This window comes from Argopecten irradians, chromosome 10, assembly GCF_041381155.1.
Source record: "Argopecten irradians isolate NY chromosome 10, Ai_NY, whole genome shotgun sequence".
NCBI classification, from domain to species: domain Eukaryota; kingdom Metazoa; phylum Mollusca; class Bivalvia; order Pectinida; family Pectinidae; genus Argopecten; species Argopecten irradians.
In genome coordinates, this window is record NC_091143.1 from 26,388,597 (window position 1) to 26,400,987 (window position 12,391).

The 12,391-nt window shown below is 33.3% G+C and overlaps 1 protein-coding gene across 1 annotated transcript in view; it reads right to left on the minus strand.

Moving 5' to 3' along the window:
- The window catches only part of LOC138333501 (repulsive guidance molecule A-like), a 58,968-nt gene extending 53,038 nt beyond the window's left edge, over positions 1-5,930 (minus strand). The window contains exon 1 of the mRNA XM_069281924.1: positions 5,728-5,930. The gene's annotated coding sequence lies outside the window, so the exon portion shown is untranslated. The remainder of the gene's footprint in view (positions 1-5,727) is intronic.
- Positions 5,931-12,391: the final 6,461 nt, after the last annotated feature.

The window sequence follows — 12,391 nt, forward strand, 5'->3', positions numbered from 1 at the left end:
AACTTTGTTTGATATTGGTGAAAAATTCGTTGATGAAGCATGAACAAGTCGGTATTAGTCCGCTTTAAGTCAGAGCTGCATCTTATAGCCCCCCCCTACACTCACCTCACACACAAAACTGACTATACCCATGTATGTTTCATTAAGGGGAGGTGCTAAATATATTATAAAACGATAAACATTATTTGTGATAGTAATGAAAGACACAGTCCCCGTTTTAATGCTTCATGTCTGCAATGAAAAACACAAACTATTTCTACATGGAGGGAACGTTGTTATGAGGATTTCACAGTATACCGGTCCTATAGGAAATACATTGGAATGGTATTATACAAACTCGAATGACGCCCTGTTGATCTGAATATTTTTTCGGAGAAAAATGAGGTAAATATAAAATGTGAAAACTTGATCTACACATTACGACTATGCGACTTGAATAAGGATGCAAGAAATGCTTTCATCGAGGATTTTTGAATAATGTAATATACTGTTTTGGAAAGATAATGACTTACAACGACAGATTTCTTTTATGAAGATAGGACTAATGCTAGTAAATACAATATGACTGTAATGTTATACGGAGAATAAAGCCACTATAGATCGACTAAGTGGGGATGCCAATCGTTGAGAGAGAGAAACAATGACGTGAAGAGGTCTGTATAACACAAATGTATTAAGTGTATATTTTGTTAGTATATAAAAGACTTTAGAAGTATGTTACTGCTATGTTATACATGTATATCATTTCCTTTTGTTACGTTATGTAATCTCCCGGTGAAATATGTTTCTTCCTGTTTACGTTTCAATTGAGTTGTTTGCCATTAGTAACGCCCTAGAGTGTTAACACTAGCAATGAAATGAAGTCGATTTCAGAGTGTGAACAAAATGAAAAACAACGAACCACTTTCCTATTCCGAGGGATAAAAACACGCTGAAGTCTTAATTGAAACCTGTTTGCTTATTTTTAAACTAATCAACGCCAGTGAATAGATCACAAGGGAGAAAGGATGGTACTGCAACTTGTCAATCAGTTAGGGAATATAAGTCTATCAAAGTGTACTAAATTTTAAGATCAAGAGAAGAAAACATTGCACAATTTCTACTTTAAAGAAATTGAAAAATCTCATCACAGCTTTGTCCTCAGAACGGCAATACCTAACCCGCTGTTGATTAAACGTTACGTTTAAAAAGTACATTGATTGTTCCCTTGTAGAAAGTTCTAATCAAAGAATTCAACAATTAAATCGACATGTTAAGAAAATTGTATTGTTCGATATTTCAGTGGAGCAGAAACAGAGGAAATTTTGAAATATTTCGAACAATTTCATCGACATCAATATAATTGACTTACATAATTACACAATTTAGCATTTTTGATACATAATATCCCGCTCGTGAAATTTCTATATTTCTTTTTTCCTTTTTTGGCAGATGATATGTGTAAATAGCGTTTGTTATTTTGTACCATCCAAGAAAAGCCGTTTAAAACAATTTGAACTATAAACAAAACATTATCTACATTAATGATTAACATATAGGCATATTTGATATAAATGAACATCACGGCTAAGGGGATGTACACTTATAATACACTCTGCATTCGTTCCACTTTGTGTAGATATTTACTTGTAGTGTTGAAGCTATAAAATCAACGCCACTGCCACACCAGATCGAAAAGTTTAACTTCAAAAGAGTTTCTTCATACTTCAGGGGAAATAACTCACACCAGCAGATACTGCAGCTAATTCAAGAAGAAAGGACGGAACCTGACATATGGAGCAGCGAGTGGATACTATTTCTGTGAAGTTAACGAAAATTTAAGGGAAAAATTATACCAATTTCTCTTTCTTAAAATTGGAACGAACCGCGTACTATGATAATTTCTTATAGCTGCTAGACTTGTTTTAAATAACATATTGCGTCTAGTTTCATGTGCATGTATTTTGTACTTTCCCTTAAGAAATACAATGACTTGCATTTCTTCATTTTTCAACTTTTTGATACAATAAAGACCTTATGTTATTAATTGAAATACACTTTAAAGTTGTCACTTATATCTGAAAATCCATAATACTCTTAGTGTAAAAAGATATCTTCTTAAAATAGCAAACATGCTTCTGGAATTCTATCCAGTTTCACAGAAACCCCAGATCGGCGTGTTCCTTGATCTTCAGCAGTAACTAAAGACGACATCAACTGTATCAATATGTATGATATTTATACAGTACGTACAATGATTGTAAACATAACCAAATTTGATACAGCATATCAGCTATCGTCTTTAAATAATAAACATGCAGTTTACAAGTAAATGACTACATTCTTTGTCGACTACTTAAGTGTTGATTTTTAAACTCCTATCAAACATTTCGTGATATTTTTACAAAAAAAAAAACACACAAAAAAAAAAAAAAAAAAAAAAATGCAAAGAAAATATTTTCTTGTTTTTTTTTCAGAATTTTATATCCTTTTTATTACCATCTTAAAATTTATATCTATCAAAGCAAGTGAAACCGAATTTTTATTGGGAGAATAGTATTTGATATGTCATATACAATATTCCTACAGGTGAGTTACATTTGCACAATGATACTGTGTCGTAGTGATAAATGGTGTTCTTCTGATACAAATAAAATGTGTTCCATACACATATTTTGCTGTAAGCTTTAAACTTTTCTTCGTGGTGATTTATTTTCGCGATTTAGACTCGTATACATAGAGGATGTTCCTTATTTCTTGATAAATTACGGTACAACGTTATCTTAAAATTATCAATATAACATATTCAACACAATAAACATACACATCCCAATAAGCACACACATCCCAATAAGCATACACATCCCAATAAGCATACACATCCCAATAAACACACACATCCCAATAAGCACACACATCCCAATAAGCACACACATCACAATAAGCACACACATCCCAATAAACATACACATCCCAATAAGCACACACATCCCAATAAGCACACACATCCCAATAAGCACACACATCCCAATAAGCACACACATCCCAATAAACACACACATCCCAATAAGCACACACATCCCAATAAGCACACACATCCCAATAAACACACACATCCCAATAAGCACACACATCCCAATAAGCACACACATCCCAATAAACACACACATCCCAATAAACACACACATCCCAATAAACACACACATCCCAATAAGCACCCTTCCCCCTTTTGGAGCCTTAGTTTCACTCTAATTTTATCCAATAAGCCATCAGTTTGAGTGCGAAGCAAGAGTGAAAAATATCAAAGTTTCCACCTCACTTGAATAAACCTTCCCACACCTGATATTTCACTCTATAATGTAATTAATGTAGGCATTGTATCCTTAAGCTATCTAGGCGATTTATGTTCGCGATTGGTAATCACCCGTGAAATCTTGTAAGCGAAAATAATTTGTGAACAGTATAATGATTTATATCATTTAAGATGCTCCACCGCTGACAAAAAGGTATTTTTGCAGTATCAAAAACAGAAGCAGACGATTGAGTTTTTCTTCAGTTACAAAAGTTACTGACTTTCCACCATAACCACCATTAAAATGATTGAGCTTCTAATTTTACTTCAAGTTGAAAATATAAAAAAAAAATAATTAATTGCATCCCGAAAAAATCCTTGGCACTATATCCTATATAGAATAATGATTGTGCATGTACCAAAGGCAAACTAATAATCTTATATTATTTTTGTTTTAATAACACATATACATAAACGATTAAACACCAACTATTGTTCAAATGATGAATATCATTTATGCTCTGTCGGCGCTGGACCATCTTTAAATATGTAATATATAATAAAGTATAATATATTGTAATAGGTCATGAATGTGATGTAATGACTTTATGTGTAATTGTAAATAAATGTTACAATGAGATGGAAGAAATGTTCACAAAGAGATTTGGAAGAATAAATACGATGGCATTCTGACATAGAAAGCAATTGTGTATTTTTATATCCATTTGAGAAATGTTATCAAACGTATTTTAATAATCTTATCTGAAAATAACACACAATAAAAACAAACAACAATAAATATCTAATTAGACACTAAAATAGAAGACAGATTCTTGGAAAAGATAATGTATCAACATGACACAATTGGGTTAGTCTTATATCATATTGTTTTCATGTCAGGAGGTTAGACCTTTTGTACATTACCTGATAATTCACGAATCATTCAGTGCGCAGATTGTTGGGCTATAAACAGTAACTAGAACTTTTCATACATAACAAATAAAATTTATTGAACCGTTACTATGAAAAGTGCAAGCCATAAATGCGTGGAATAAAAGAGTAAATCATTGATTTTTTAATTTTAAAATAACAGAGAATGATTTACACTAAACTTTGGAAATGCATATTCTTTTAGAGTTTTAATACTCTGGCAGTTGGTGCTCTAATAATACACTTAATACTCCAAAATTACTTTTTATATGTTAAAAAAGTTGTAAACTTTCAATGTTTACTAAGACAAGGATAGTCAGAGTAGATGATAATTTCTTGGATGAAATCTAAAGGTTGTCTTTCATCCATTACATCGAAAATACAGCCTGAATTGCTTAGGCAGGTGTTTAAACCATGTGACGTCACGAACACGTCGTATATTGTTAAACCCAACGAGGCTTTGTCTCAGGATTAATAGCGAGCTGTTAAGGTAGAGGATGACACGAAAATCCACTGAAAAACGAACAGATGATCACAAGTTTGAAGGAAGATTTGCGAGACAGCACAAAGCCACTCTGTCAGCCATTCTGTTTAGTTCACAGTCTAAAACTGAACATCGACATAATGAGGAAATTGACAATGTTAGTTTTATTACTACATGATGTAAACTGTTTAGTTTAATTGCTTGTTTATGTGAATGGTATGAATAATTTAGAACCTTTACCAGACGTGACTATGTGAAGTCTCATAATATTAAAACAGTTTGAAAATTAATTACGCACCAAAGAAATAAAGAATTATTGAAAACATGTTTGATGTTCAAATAAAATGTCAAGTCGCTAGTATGAGGCTAATTCAAAATGATAAATATTCACTTAGCAAAGAAACCAAAATACAAACAAACTCAGAATGCTTTAATCGAGAGCATTCACATACACTCACCCACCCTCACACACACACACACACACACACATACACACACACACACAACACACACACACACCTACACACAAACACACGCATATATATATATACAAACATAGAGATGTGTACATGAATTCTGACCGAGCGTTTCAGAGGAATTACCGCTTTCTGTGCCACGGAGCACACAATAGCAGTATACTTCCGATCTGAGTAATGTCAAGAGCGCCGAGTCTGGGGGTTGACAACGGAATGTTATTATATAGTTTAGAACTGCAGGAAGTGCAACATCAAAGAAACAGAAATGCTTTGCTCCAAGGTTGCCACAGAAAGGAACTGGGGGTTTCACATCGGTCGGAATGGACCGTTCACACTGTAGGTAATCTTTGTACTTACCTACTAAACACCTAACGCATATGTTGATCATGTGGTATGCAGATGAGTACGCGATAAAAAAAACATGGCTGTCTTGTTGCCGGGACAACAGATAACATCTATACAAATCTCTCACAGATACATAATGTGATACATATGTAAGCAGATCATTGATTACATCAATTACTTTACCCCATGCACGCACGTGCTGAATAATTGCAGAAAATTACCTTTTTAGAACCAATTTTCTCTCTCTGTCGGTACGATTCTAACTTGGCCTATCAAACAAAGTGGCTGTATATTTTCATATCTGCATCGTCTACATCAAAGCAAAGGCTCGCATATAACAGTCCAAGACCTCTTAGATTAACATCAGATAAAGGAAATCTGTTAAAGTCTACATTTCATGGCCGTGTGTGCTAAATACAGTCGATATAACTCTCACCAGGTGTGAAAGTTATGCCAAGAAGTTATGTATTATTTCCACACAAACATTTCTCATCGCCTGATCTTGGCTACCCTATCGCTTACCATATGATGTTACTGAAACCAGCAATCACATTCGCATGTCCAAATAAAATGAAATCTATACCGAAGGGCTGGCAACGTCAACGACATCTTGTCACGGGATGTGTGTCATGATTTATAAAGAAAGAGAGATATAAAGCAGCTAGAGAATTCGTGATGTGAAATTTTATTCGGTGCTATACAATATAGTGGTCCAGCAAACAAGAATCCGGATACGGTAAAACAGTGATATTAAGAAAAATCTGTGTAGACGGGACACCTGCGGAATCACTAGCGAAACTAAAAACCCAAACAGCGTTTAAGTAAACGTAACACGAACAAGTTGACATTTTTTTCGTTTGTTTCAAAATCAAATTTTAGTAAATATTCATAGTATATTACATAATATCAAGTGTTTTTCACACAGGATGAGATTCATGCAACACACATATATTTTTCATATTTTAAAATTGCTTTAATATTAGTTTTTTTTGTTTTTATATAAGTGGACATGGACTTTAAAAGTACACGCCATAAGCTAGGTAACCACAAGCTAAAATCTTCAGAAGAAAATAAAACTTGATTTGAATGCTACTTTTTCAAAGGACATTAGATACTAGCAAATAAGTCTTTGTCTTTTTCTAAGTTAGATTTCTGTGTATCATGATAGGTAATAGCTGTTAAGCATATATCCCCGTTAAACCAAACATAACTACCATTTTAGAGATGAAGAATAAAATGCATTTGATCGATATTACCAAACTTGAATTAGGTTATTTTAATACAATGGTTTCGCTATGATTGGTCTCAAACTGCTCAAATGTAAATATTTTTAATATTTATTAAGTCTAATTCATATCCAGAGGAATACATATATTTAATATCGTTCATCTTTACAATGGAATAAAATTCAATGAATCCGGATACATACTGTGAAATAAAACAAAGACGATGTCTCGCTTCTAACGTCACTATTGTACAGTTGTTTGTCGGGTGTGCTGATATGGTTGTCGATAGAAGTCAGTTTTAGGGCATCCTCGATATTCTAGGGGTTCCGATCACTTACGATCTCTACACCCCTGGAATATATCATAGTAAATCTGGAGGCAACAGAACAGAACAGGTAATCTAGTCATTTGGTGAACGTCAAAAGAGCCGTATAACAGTACACTGTGGTTGACTGTGTGGCTTTGATGTTAGGCGTCGCTCTCTCTCTGTAGTCTTCAAAGGAAATCTTTGCTAGCCTGTGATTGGTCAAATGTTTTCCGCTGAGCTGCCTTTGATTTCACTATGAGATAGTCCAGGGGTGTAGAGATCGTTAGTGATCGGAACCCCTGGAATATCGAGGATTGTTTTAGGGAGATTTAAAATCAACATAAAGATAAGTTCTCATTGATCGCCACTCCTAATGTTGAACTCTTTCATTATTTCGTGCACATGACATCTACATCTGGTAGTATACAAGAAGCAGTTGTCTCCATGTGTTTTATATCATTGTTATTGCTTTAAAGCTGAAGTTTAAGGTTTTATTTCCTTTATAATTTTTTGCTCTGTGATTATTCCAGCTCGAGGATGTGGATTAGGCCTGGATAGGATACAGTTTGCTTCAGACCTCACCTGGTCGTGGGTAAACCTTTGTGTGCAGCGCCTTAGAGCGAGGATAATTGATTGCAGTTCGCACAGATGTTTTACATCAACTGCATGATTCACGCGGTGCATAATAAAAATATACATTATATACTAACACAATTACAGATATTTATCTGTAATTCGGTAGTGTGAACATGCTATTGATGTCAAGCGCTATGATGACCTTAACAATCGGTGTCATGCAAACACTTTTTTCCCAATTTTGTCAGTCTTTACATTCCGTTGATGTCAATGATTGTGATGACCTTAATTATTTTTGTCAAGAAAATGCTTTTTCCTACATATCAAAGTCATAATGATTTATTGTTTATCCATCGGTAGTATTTTTAAGCTATTTTTCTGGTGTCATTTAAGAAGTTATTGGGGTGAGGAACGACGGTATTTATAGCAAATGTTATAAATCAAGGTCTTTTGCCAAGGCAATGTGGAGAATAGCATTGCTGCCCTGTATTTGTTATGTTTGATTATGGAAAAAAAACAAATTTGAAAAAACTGTCACCTTCAGCATTTAATGTAGGCGAAAATTATCTCCATTGGTTTAGAACATATGTTAATCATGTAAGATAATTAATTCCTTATGTCGTAAATTCAATGACGTCGGTATACGAGTATTAGATGTATTTATAAGGAATGGTTTGAACATGAACCTATAAGGTCTCAAAATGTATCCCTTATCCAGCGAGAATTGATGAATTTTCAAAACAGGATTAGAATGAAAAAATCGTACAATAGCAATGTATTTTCTTGTTATTTTTCACCATAATATTTGTATTAGTAAAAACGTTCAAACAAATACAGGATTTAAAATATGCTTAATATGATAAATAAGATATACTCTATCACATGTGCAGAAAAACCCATGTACTTTAGCAATATCTGGTATAATCTCTATTCATCTTTATGGGCAAACGGTTAACGTGTCTCTCATCCCTCTATCGCATCTAGGTCACATGACAGAGGATTACATATGGAATTGGATGATAAGCGAAGATAGATTTTTTTCTACCAAAACTAAAATCAGTTTGTTCGAGAAAGACTGAAAGGTATGGGTACAAATAATTTTGTTTGTTTGTTTTACACTTTATCACTTTATTCCGTAATATTGTTACAATTATATGCAACATTTTCTTTTATCTTCCCTTCCTATCAAATCCATACGTTTTTGTTGTCGTATGTACAGAGGGTGAATATTCGGTGTTAAGACTTGGACTAGATCCTGACAGCGGACTCCTGGTGTAATACTGGATTGCGCTGTCGAGTCGTAAACATTTTTATATTTTATTTTCAGAAGAAACAGACGGGACGACCTCAAATCTGATGCGTTAAATACAAGTCGTAAATTAGTCGGGAAAATGTGCAAAATATATTCGCGAGCCAATTTCTTAAAGGCCACGGCTATTAAGTTTGATATGAGACCCCCATCGCACAATGCGATGATGACGTCACATGCCGCTGACTGGCGGGACTGCCAGTGTCAGTTCCGGCCCGTACATATTTTCCCTGAGCATTTGTGCAATTTCCACATTCTCAAGCTCGTCAGTTTGGCTTCTGGTCCGTGAATTGTTCAGCACAATTGAGTTTTATACATGTATCGGTGATATATACTCACTTTTTATATGTTTTTCCTACAGTGCATATTCTAATTCTCGCTGCTCAAATGTCTTTCATTGTATCATTGTTACGGGCAATTTGGGTTGATATGCCATTTATATCTTCACAGGAATTAGAAAAATATCGATAAATACGGAATCTTGTGAAATGAAACTTTCTCATAATTTGTCAGCCGTGTGGACATATTCATATTATCTTAATTACTGATGGCATAGGTGTTACTTGTACTTTACACTCTCGTTATACCCAGTGAAAACTTGATCTAAACCCTCCACTGGTATCAGCACTTCTAAATTGTATGATCACTGTCATCCATTAAGTCATGTTTGTTCGCACAATTCAAAATGGTTTCACTTCTTGTCATATTGTAAGTCCAAACAATATATAACTTCTCAATATTTGATGCAAAATATCTTATCTCATTTGCATATTCAAATAATTTTTTATTTTCATAGGTTTTTAATTTCTAAAAACATAATTACCTGTACATATTTTCACTATTATGTGATTATAGTATGCATTGGTCACAGAGGTCCTTAATGATTGAGCTTGAACGTAATTTGTCATTTTTAAAAAGATACGACAACTTGAGGTGTGTGGTATAAATACAAAATCCGGTATCTTATTATAAATGTTCTACTGTCTGTAAAATGTCCCTAGAGAGCAGAGATGTTGTTGTTTAAGGCGACTTTACATTACTTTCTACACCACCTCAACGACGGACTTTCGTTGAACAAAATATTTCAATTAGCTTTCGAGCGATGATTCCATATTCAATATAATCTTGTCCATTGTTTTGTAATTATACAACAATTAACAAAAATTCCCACGAAAAAATCCGGCCATATAAAGTAACTTCTTTATTATGGCTTTGATAATCAATTCGTATTCTAAACAATGCATCACCTTACTGTTTCCTATGATATTTCCCCATTGTTGTATTTTGTTGGGCGTTCTTTCATGCATTGATACCTGTTTGTTCTATATTTCGGCAAGGAAAAATACCATCCTAAATTGGTAGTTGCTTAGATATTAGATATTTGATCATCGTTTGTCGTTAGTCGATCTGAATCTGAGGAATGACCTCCTCCATTCCTTTACATACATCACATAACCGGAATAATAAAATCTTCGTCTTGTGCGAAATATCCCTTTAAGTCATATGCTGTCTTTATGCAGACTTAAATCAACGACTTCAGTGCCTAAGGTGTGGTATAATATGCGTTTTATTCATATTTTATTATAATGTCTATGCTTCTGTACGTTGTATAACGGACGAGCGATCATTATCATTGTAATTTAAAACGCATTAGACTAATTTTAGCCTAATGTAACATTAATCATGGTCTGAATGCCATTTACAAACACTGCTGTTAGATTAACGTATTCTGAAAATGAATAATTTTTCACCTATATTTTAACTTGTTACAATGTTTTACGAACATATGAAAACCGTCATTTTCAAAAATATTTTTTAAATGTTTTTTTGTTGGCATTGACACGAAAACTATCATTTTTCGTGTGTAAATCATCTGTATGAAAATATGTTATTTGGAATATATTGATATGTTAATAAAATCGTGCATTTTTTTAATATTAAGAGAGTATGTTTGTTTCACAGAGTAATCTTGATATATTTAATCAAAAAGACGTTTACTGTTAAAGTTTCCTCGCTCTCTCGTTATTATAATGCAGAACGGGTTTTAAAAAAAAAAAAATTTTTTTTGATAATATTCATTAAGATATTATTCATTTTTTTAATTAAGTATTTCCAATATTCCTGTACTCGTATTAAATATCAAGCAAATCTTTAAATCTCTTTTCCCACACCTATTGGCTTCCTTGTATGTTCCCGATCAAAACTATATCTAGTTACACGAATCCAGGTTTGGATATTTAATTTTATGTCAACACAACGAGTGTATTATTAGTCATACTTCAAAACGAACATTATGTTACAAAATCATACAATATTACTTCTGTAAAGGAAATAGAAAGTATTGTTACCAAATAGAACACAATATTACTTCTGTACAAGATATAGAATGTTTTGTTACCAAATAAAACAATATTACATCTATACAAGAAATAGAAACGTTTGTCACCAAATATGTTTTTATACCTCTTGTGAACCTGTAGATAATCTCATCCTGATGAAGGAGATTATATGAATAATTACTTACAACGACTGTTTAGTATTATTTATCCCAAAAAGAACTAGGGTCGGCTTTTATGAAGCGTTTGAAGAATGATATTTTCTCCTTTGCTTTCTCCCATAAACAATGCATTGCTTGCGATTGTTTTCATCTTTGAATATTTTATACATGAATCGTGAACGCTATCACAGATATATTGAAAGAACCAGTAAGAAAATGTAGTATTTAAGCATTTACATCATATGTTTAGGTTTTGAGTTGATATATATGATATTGCATTCAAACAGTAGCAAGAATAAAGATAACTCAATTCAAATAGTTTTTTTCCTAGTCGCGAAAACCAGTATTTTCCAACATTTAAAAACAGTAAATGACATTTAATATGAAAATTATTCTTTCCAACAAGTGTGATCGCCAGGAAAATTCATTGTTCACACAAAAATAAGTGTTTTCATGAAAACAATGTTTTCAATATTTTGTTGGATTTATCCCATACATAATTCATTTATCGTCGCTAAAATCAGTATTATTACTATTATCTCGCTCCTGCTTTCAATTTCACGTCCAGCATATTACGCCATATAGATGTTGAGCGTGACCCAAAGTCTAAGGCACAGATGTCGTTGTATCAAATTGCTTTAAAGTCAAAATCTCAGTGCGTTCTAATCTAAACAACCATTCAGAATGAAATAAAAACAAATTGGATTTCTTCTTTAACCATACTGTATGTAACGATATACTCGACATCCATTTTACATGTTTTCGTGTCTAAATCTTTTATCGGAAAGAAAGACGCCCAACAAGCTTTATCCATCATTTCCGGAATGTGGTCACTTGTCATCTCCGCTTACCGTTTTGTGTATTAGTGACCACCTCGGAGGCTTTGAAATCTACACCCTATTAACAATGGCTGCTGCTGGCATATCTGCCCCCTTTTGTCCGTTTGATGCTTATTGACAGGGAAGGTTGG